This window comes from Solanum dulcamara, chromosome 5 (assembly GCF_947179165.1).
Source record: "Solanum dulcamara chromosome 5, daSolDulc1.2, whole genome shotgun sequence".
Classification (NCBI taxonomy): domain Eukaryota; kingdom Viridiplantae; phylum Streptophyta; class Magnoliopsida; order Solanales; family Solanaceae; genus Solanum; species Solanum dulcamara.
The window spans coordinates 26600107-26609970 of record NC_077241.1 but is presented as its reverse complement, the minus strand read 5'-3'; the positions used below and the strand labels follow the sequence as shown (position 1 = coordinate 26609970).

At 35.5% G+C, this 9864-nt stretch overlaps 1 non-coding gene across 1 annotated transcript; it reads right to left on the bottom strand.

The window, feature by feature from the left end:
* Positions 1 to 7143: 7143 nt before the first annotated feature.
* Positions 7144 to 7217, bottom strand: TRNAM-CAU (transfer RNA methionine (anticodon CAU)). The gene has a single exon. It is a non-coding gene; the product is annotated as a tRNA-Met (tRNA).
* Between the last annotated feature and the right edge of the window lie 2647 nt (positions 7218 to 9864).

Here is a 9864-nt window from a genome sequence, read left to right as displayed (position 1 = left end):
GAGAGAATTATTGTAATTAGTGATTGGAGAGGGAATGGAGGAAATTTGAAAGGTTTAGGTAATTATAGGTTTAGAAATATGTCCAAAAGAATATAGTCTAGGAATATAAAAAGTCTGAAAAGATGGAAATATCCTTATTTCAGGACTGTCAGGTCCCTATTAGCGAGATCATTTGAGCTCGTCGATCCAATCGGCAATTCACCAATATCCTAACTTACTCGCCATTTCTCCTTGATATTTGAGGGACAAAATGTCTGAAACTTTAGGAGAGTTAATCCTAGTTCAGCGATCCCATAAGCGAGTCGCTAATGTAGCTATTGCCTTGCCCAAACTCTAATCATTCCTACTAACGTTTTTGATGATATTGGCAAGAAGGAGTTGCTTGCCAAACTTATTTGGAGGATCTACGAATCTACTCTTTCCTAGCCTAAATTCTTTACTTTGAGCACATTTTCTCTGAACCTTTTGGCGAGGACACTAAGCTTAGGAAGTAGGTTCGGCGAGTCGCCAAATCCTAATTTTTCTTGCCAACTCTCCCTAACCTTTTTAGCTAAGTTGTTAGCACTTTAGTTATGCTCTTGAGCCCTTTGGTGAGTTGCCTAAGTAGTTTGGCGAGCATCATACTCAGATTTCCACTTTATACCCTTTTTAACTTATCGTTTCGAATTTTCAACTTTTGGGGCCTCACAATAAGCTACTTCGCCAAAGTTCCTCAAAATATGATATGGGCCTACATGACGAGGACTAAGCTTCCCTTTCTTACCAAAATACATCACACCCTTCATAGGTGAGATATTCGTGTAAACTCAATCAGCTATCTCAAACTCAAGCTCTCTCCTCTTTACATCAGCATAGGACTTTTGTCAGCTTTGGGCAATCTTCAAGCTATCTCTAATGAGTCAAACTTTCTCATAGCTTCACAAACCAACTCAAACCATATTAAAATGACCTAACCAACCTCAAACCATCCAATTAGAGATATACTTCCTACCATATAATGCCTCAAATGGAGCAATTTGGATACTTGAATGATAGCTATTTTTATAGGTAAACTCTATCAATGGAAAATGGTCATCCTAATTACCTTTGAAGTCGATCACATAAGTACTCAACATATCCTCTAAAGTGGGAATAGTCCGCTCAGCTTGACCATCTATTTGAAGGTTAAAAGTTGTACTAAGCTTAACTTGAGTACCAGACCTTTTGAAATAATCTCCAAAACTAAGATGTAAATTGAGTACCTCAGTCTGAAATAATAGACAACAGCAAACCATGCAACTTAACCAACTCTCGAATCTAAATCCTAGCATAATCCTCGATTGAATAAGAAGTTTTAACGGGAAGAAATATGTTTACTTATCATTCAATCCAACATAACACAAATTAAATCATGTTGCCTAGGGGTACGAGGAAAACCCATGATGAAGGACATATTCACGTCTTTCCAGTTCCAAGTAGGAATCTCAATGTCTTGAGCTAAACCTCCTGGTTTTTATGCTCAACCTTCACTTATTTGCAATTACACTTAGCCATAAACTCCGCAATATCCTTCTTCATACCATTCCACTAATAAACTTCACTTAATTCACGATACATCTTGGTAGATTCTGAGTGAATAGAATATCGAGAACTATGAGCTTTTGACAATATCATTTCCCTAAAGACATCAACATCTAAAATACATAATCAACCTTGATAACGAAGAAAATCATCTCTCCCTTAGGAGAAGCCTCAATGGATTTTTCAGAAATTATTTTCTTCAACTCAACCAAAATAGGATCATTATCTTGTTTTGCCTTCACATCCAACACAAGAGATGATTTTGAGCCATTTTACGCAATGTCGTAACACCACCATCTTTAGAATCAATAAAATGAACACCCAAATAAGCTAGTCTTTGCACATTGCAAATTAACTCCTACTTCTTATCCTCAATATGAGTAACACTATCCATGGACAATCTACTAAGAGCATCAGCAACCATATTTGCCTTCTCCGAGTGATAAAAAACACTCATGCCATAATCTTCAATAACTCAAGTCATCTTCTTTGTCAAAGGTTCAAATTCTTTTGCTTGAACACATATTTCAAACTCTGTTTGTGAATACATCAACATGAACACCATAGAGATAAAGACACAAAATCTTAAAAGCAAACATAACCACCACTAACTCCAAATCATGATTCGGGTAGTTCTTTTCATTCACCTTAAGCTTCCTAGAAGCATAGGCTATCACTTTACCATTTTGAATCGCACAACCAAGATCAATTCTTGAGGCATCACAATAGAAAACAAAACCTTTGGATCCTTTCTGTAATGTCAAAATAGGGGCTGAAGTAAGTCGATCTTTCAACTCTTAGAAACTCTTCTCACATGGTTCAGATCATTGGAATTTCACCTTTTTTTAAGTCAACATAGTTAAGGATGAAGCAATAGAAAAACATTTCCATAAATTGTCTATGATTATGACCTTGTTCAACTATCGATAGTCAATATATATGTGAAGAGAACCATCCTTCTTTTGAACAAAGAAAACCAAAGCACCCTATGGAAAGATACTCGGTCTAATGAATACTTTATCCAATAATTCATTTAACTGATCCTTTAACTCCTTAAGTTCTGTCGGAGCCATTCTATAAGGAGAGATAAAAATAGGCTAGGTATTAGTGAGAATATCAATACCAAAGGCTATTTCTCTTTTGGGAGGAATACTAGGAAGAATATTAGGAAGCACTTTCGAAAACTCATTCTTAACAAAACTGACTCAAGAGTAGGGGCTTCAGAACTCGTATCCCTAAACCTTACAAAATGGTAAATACAAGTTTTTTCAAGCTTTAAGGCATAAAATGAACTGATCCTTAAATATGAAATTACTACCCTTCTATTCTAGGACTGGCTCAAATAGGAAATTGAAACTAAACCACTAGAGTTCTACAATCAATAGAGGTATAAAAGGTATGAAGTCAATCCATACTAAGAATAATACAAAGTCAGACATACCTAGGTCCACGAGATCAACTAAAGTAACTTTATGAAAAACTGAGATCGAGCAATTCCTATAGCCCGCTTAGCCAAAATTAAATCACCACATAAGTATAGACTGTGAAAGGATCTAACAAGATTTCAGGACTAACATCAAATTTCATAGCAAGATAAGGTGTCACAAAAGAAATATTCGCTCTTAGATATAACAAATCATAAAAATCAAACTAAAAAACTCTTCATGTACCAATGACCATATTAGGAGAATCCTCCAAATTCTGTCAAGTCTGAAAAGCAATATAATTTGTTTTAGTGCTGACCACCACTAGAACCTGATGAGGTACCCTCCTGATCTAGACGACCTGAAGTAGTTTGAGTCTAAGGCCGACCACCACCACCTCTGTTAGCATCTGAGGGGAAATCTATCAACCTATGACCCATCTTACCATATCCATAACAAGAATTAGAATCTGCAAAACAATCTCCTCAATAGTTCTTCCCACACTTCCTATATGCGGGGATAGTCTGACCACTCGGGGCACTCACTTGAGTTTTAGGATTAGACATCTTATCCTAGTTGAATTTTGGAATACTAGAAGAATTATGATCAGGGAACTTTAGGCAAAACTGAGAATTGCTACCATTACCGGACCTCGAATGTGAAATTTCACCACTATTGGTCCTTTTCTTCTTTTGACTCTCTAGCCTTCTACTTAAGCTTTTCCTCAATTTTTTTTGAAATGAGTCATCAACCTTTATATGTCCATTTCTTTGATCAATATTGTCGTTTCTACACTCTTTGACCACCAAGTTCAAAACTCCCAAAATAAATTTATTCATACAAGCTCTAGAGTTAGTAACTATGAATGGAAGCTTACTTGAACAATTATGTGAACTTCAAGTCATATTCCCTCACACTCATGCTACCTTACTTAAAATTGATGAACTCTTACATTTTGGCCTCATTCAACTAAAGGGGAAAGAAACGGTCAAGAAAGCATCCTTGAACTCTTCCCAATCAAAGGGACCAGTATCCTTAGCCCTCTCTTTCTTCCATTAGTCAAAGAAAACCTGAGTTACTCTTTTTAATTAATACACAGAAAACCCCGCCTTCTCCGTCAGACTTATAGCATGATATCCACAATCTTATGAATCCCTTTAATGAACTCTTGTGGATCCTCATTCAATTTTGACCCATGAAATTCTAGAGGGTTCATCCTTATGAAGTCACAAACTCTAATAGCCACCGTACCTACAGTTGGGTTCACGGGAGCTATCAACTCTTAATTTCTCTTTTGCCTCCGTAGCTTGGGTAAGAACTTGAAAAGCCACCATAAAGTCAGTATGAGTCACTTTCTTAGACAAAGTATCAATTGGAGCATGAGGTACTTGATGCTCTTTATCATGGTGCACATTTCATTTGAATGGAGCTCTTTGTGGAGGCATGATTTTGTAATGCAAAGAATAAGAGTTAGAAGGAAAACCTTATAGAGTTCAACTCTATCGCATGATTTAGGAATGATAAAAGAAGTGAAGTCTCTAAATGCCTTATAGCCTCTCATTCATATATGTGGTGCGCGTCACACCCATGAAGAAGACTTTACTAGACATGGCATATCAGTTACTCTAGGATACTTGAACCTTATTCTTTGATACCAAGTTTTTCATAACCCAAGCTAGACCTTAGACGTAACATGGTGAATAGGATTCTAAAATACCCTAAACAATCCTCTTAGCATAGGATAACATGATAATCAAAAGAAAAAATTAATTTCAGAAGATAAGTCTCAATGTAGAAGTCTCGATTTAAGAAAATCCAAACATAAAAGAAATTTGAGCTATCATCAGTGAATACAAAAACATACTATGTCTGGCATCGCCTCTACTAATCTTACATGGGGCCATAAGATAAGCCCTGGCTCACCTGAAAAATATAAGTCTGAAAGTAATGAAAAGAAAGATAAAAGAAACAATCATGGTTGCACCCTCGAATCATGAGTACTTACTAAGAAGTGTAGTGTTAATAGATACCCATTCTAGCCTTGAGAGTGATGAGTAGCGTCGAAACCTATATTATAAGATAATGTAGGCACAATTATGCATAGTGTGCATAAATATGAAATGCATCACTAAGAATCCTTTAAGAGCTTAAAAATAAATCATAAAATCATGAGATAAGGTCAATACATCATTAAAATACATTGTGAAAAGTTTTAAGGAAAACATAGTTTATTTTGTGGGATATAACCTTAACCGATATTAAGACTATGTGAGCTATAACATGAAATCTGGTGTAACTCCTACACCAAAAAAGAGAGGCTACTTGACAAGGTAGACTCTGTATCATTTTATTAGTGATATTTTAGATCCACTAGCTAAGTCATTTGCAATAACCTACACGGGTGCGTAGTTTGAGACTAGAGGTTGCTAGTAGAAACTCCCATACCAAGCCTCCACCTCAAGCCCTATCGGTGTTAAGTCAAATTATAACATAATAGATAAATTTAATTATTAGAAATATAACATTAGGAAAAACAATGATCAATTACCAATCCATATCATAAAATCATATAAATGTAGCTCCTTTCAAATCATGATTCATAAGGTACTTCATATAGACACTTACCTTTCTAAGCATCTATTGATTTCTTTCATATTGTGAGAAAACCTTTCACAATTCAATGATTTATGAATAAAAACATCTTTTAAATGTACTGGATCAATTTCATAAAACATGCATAAATCCTTCATCAAATTCATGATCATAGTTCATAATTTAAATTCAAAGCATTATAGCATTATGCATGGGTCTATATGAATTCAATTATCAATCATGTATTCTAGCCAAATCATGCATAATAAAGTTGAATAACATCAATTGAATCATAATAAAAAAGACCTATGATGATTTGACATAAACCTAATAGAATTAGCTGAAATATAACTTGAAGGATAAAGATCTTTTGGGACCCAATGGATACCTTGATAATCAAAGCCCACAAGTAAGGGAGATTGAACTTGAAACCCTAGCTCATTGGATAAGAATACCTTTGGAGAGAAACCTTAGTGTCTTTGAGAAGTTTTAGAGAATGAGAGGGAATGGGGTTAGTTTAAAGGATTTAGGTAGTTATAGGACATCCAAAATAGTCCAAATCTCATAGTTTAGGAGTTAAAATAATAGGAAATATCCAAAATAACCCTGGATTAAATTTTTCAAAGTGATCCTACATACAAGATCTACGATCCATATGATCTTCCACAGTTTTCAAAGGTACCCATAGAAACCATGTCCAAAATCTTAAGCTACTAGATATGTGCTACGACCCTATGACCCTGGTCTAGGGGTCATAGAAACTCTATGGGTCGTCAACCCAATTATCTTGTACAACTTCAAATTCCCAAAAATCATAATCTTTTATCCTCACTCTATAGGTCATCCTACGACCCATAAGATGGTTTATAGGACCTCTTGTGGAGCTTAACTCTAGCTAATAAAATGTGTCATTTCTCAGGTGTCTTCCTAAACCCCAATCTATGTTCCGTAGATCACACTCATCAATTAATCTGACCATTAACATATTTTCCAAACCTTAGGACCTTATCTACGAGACCCTCCTATGGACTGTAAGACTTCCTATGTGCCGTAGGTCGGTTCATGGAGATTGGTACCCAAACACTATTTTTTGCAACTTTTCTTTTATTTTGACTTTTCAACATATGGGGTCTTATAATTCCTTGAAGTTCACACAATTTTCCAAGTATACTCCATTCATGGTTTCCAACTCTAGAGCTTGCATGTGTAAGTTTATTTCCGGCATTTCAGACTTAGTTGTCAAAGAATGTAGAATCACAATGGTGATTAAGAAGAAAGATATCTCAAGGTTGATGACACATACCGAATAAATTGAGGAGGAAAATTTTAAGGAGAAGGTTATAGAGTTAGAGAGGGCAAGGACCGATAGTGGTGATTTTTCATATTCACGGTCCAAAAATGGTTGTCGTCCATAGTTTTGCCCAAAGTTCTCCAAGTGAAATTCTTCTAGTTCTCCGGATCTAAAACTCAACAAGAATAGGGTGTCATCCCTCCCCTACGTTTTCTTTTGTCTTCCACCCCCCAAAGCGAAAGGCGGGAATTAATTACTAGTTACCAGAACAAGATGTTGCGGAGACAGGATTTGAACCCGTGACCTCAAGGTTATGAGCCTTGCGAGCTACCAAACTGCTCTACCCCGCGCCAAAGATAAGAACTGAAAACTAATAGATAAACAAGGATTAAATGCGCCCCTCCACCCTATCTGTACAAATAGAATAGCCTATTTATACAGAATGGTAAAGGATCATCACTTGTTTGACAGCTTAAACTAGGCTCCCCTCCATCACTGATAATCACTCTAGATGTGGCAAACCTATAAAAGATATTCTTCTTTAAAAACCTAACAAAGCTCTTACCATAATTGTCATCCAAGGCTACTGCTTCAGCCTATTTGGAGTTATTGTCAATGGCAACCAAGATATACTTCTTCCCATAGAAACTCACAAATGGCCACATAAATTCAATGCCCCAAATTTCAAAGAGTTCCACCTCCAAAATTGGAGTAATAGTAAACTCATGGTGCCTTGATATTGCACCTTGCCTTTGACATTTATCACATCTCTTTTCGAGATCATATGTATCTCTGTCAATGGTAGGCTAGTAGTCACCATATTAGAGCACCTTTCAAGCAGTAAGAGCTCTACCATGATGTACACCAACTTGAGAAGAATGACAAGATTCCACTATATTCAGCATTTTAGCTTCCAGCACACATCGCCTGATCAAATTATCAACACACAACTTAAACAAGTATGGCTCATCCCAGAAGTATTTGTTCATATCATGCAAAAACTTTTTTCTTGGCTGGAATATCAGGTCTTCAAGCATCATTTTGCTAATAAGAGAATTAGTAAAGTCAATATACAAAGGAATGAGGTTAAGATGAGAGGATAATATATAATATATTGGGCGTTTGAAGGTTGGAATATGATAAAATAAGGTTGGACATTGCAAGAATGCCTCGGTGGATATTTAGGTCAAGTATCTCAAAAAATAAAATTTTCCAAAACTTGCACTTCTAGAGGGGTACACAACAGGTCCACGACCTCACAGTTCATTTTTGCTCTTGATCAAAATCTGACCAAATTCTCATTCGCCCAAAATTGCCCTATCATGGACCATCTCCACATCGCGGACTTGGGTTAATTTTTTCGTCATATATAAGTTTTTAAGTAGGGGCACTTTAGACATTTCTCTAACTATTAGTTAATGAACCTGTATATTTTTAGGACTTAATTCAACCCTCCTAACAATCCTAAACCCCTATTCTCATTCAATCTTTCACAATTCATCTATTTCAAATAATTTTATCTCTACAAAAGCTCTCAAATCACCATTGAAGACATTCAAGCAATTCTCTCAAGATCTTCATCAAAAACATAAAATTTATTCAATTTTCTTTTAGATTCTCATTTAACGTATGTGGGCATTCATCCTAGGGTACCTTTCACCCATGGAGACCAATAAATTCTCTCTTTTTTCAATCAAATAAAGTATGTATTTTTATGGGTTTTGTGATCTCAATTCCAATCACATGAATTATGTTTGAAATTATGATTATGAATCTATTTTATATGAATTAATAATTATTGCATGGGATTAAAGAGTTTTTTATGAATTTCCTACATAATTTTGTAGGTTCATGACATGGATGATGGTCATTTTCAATTATACTTCCAATTGATGTTATTTTCATGAATTATTTATGGGTTGATATAAGTTATATGATTATGCATGTTTTAATTCAATTTTATGATTTCTAAGTCAATTAATTATGAACCTATGTTTTCACTTTAATTTCAAGTATAAGTCATTATCATGGATTTCAAGTGTTCAAGTGTCACGACCCGACCTAGGAGTTAGTTGTAACACGGCGATCGAAACTCTGAAGGGCTCCAACCAAGCATCTTGGGTAAGCGACGAGCTACTTCATTCCTCAACAAAACCAGTTTTTTTATAGAAAGATCCCACACTAAGGGCTATATCATTAAGCATACATAAGGTAAACTAAAATGTGGAAATCTCATAGAAAGAGTCTAATCATGAATCATAATAGACTAAAGTAACTTGACAACATAGATTCTACAACATTTGTCCAACTAGTGCCTCTACTAATGAAGACAGGTGGGGGTTAATACTTTTCCATAGATCATCCTCAATAATAAAAAAATAACAAATTCCTTTGAAGTAAGAAACAACAACTTATAACCAGCCCTCAATAGATGAGGGATCACTACAACTCTGTCGATAAGAAAGCTCAACTAGCCACTTGGAAGAATGTGATCCTCAACCCCTACATTATGAGACAATGTAGGCAATAATATGCGTTAGTACGCTTAAATGTACTTAGTATGAGGGCACGACATGCAATATAAATCATAAGATATAATGATTAAATAACATACATGATAAAAGGGTTAAGTAAATCCATGAGAAAACCATAGTGATCAAAGAATTTTAAAAGCATGTTTGAAATCATGAAAGATCATAAAAGAACATACATATGTGGGATAGAACCATTACCAACAATAAGACCATGCGAGCTATAACATGGAATTCTGGTGTCTCCATATACAATGGAAGAAAGGGGAATCTACTTACTAAGGTAGACTCTACCCCTTTGTGTAGATCATGTACATATGCTATATGTGGATCCACTAGCTAAGATATGAAGACAACCTATAGTGACACATAGTTTAAGGGACTTGAGGTTGCTACTAAGGCTTTTGGTAGGGGCCCTACCTCAAAGTCCATTCGTTGCTAAGTCAAATTTCATTAAATGCATAAT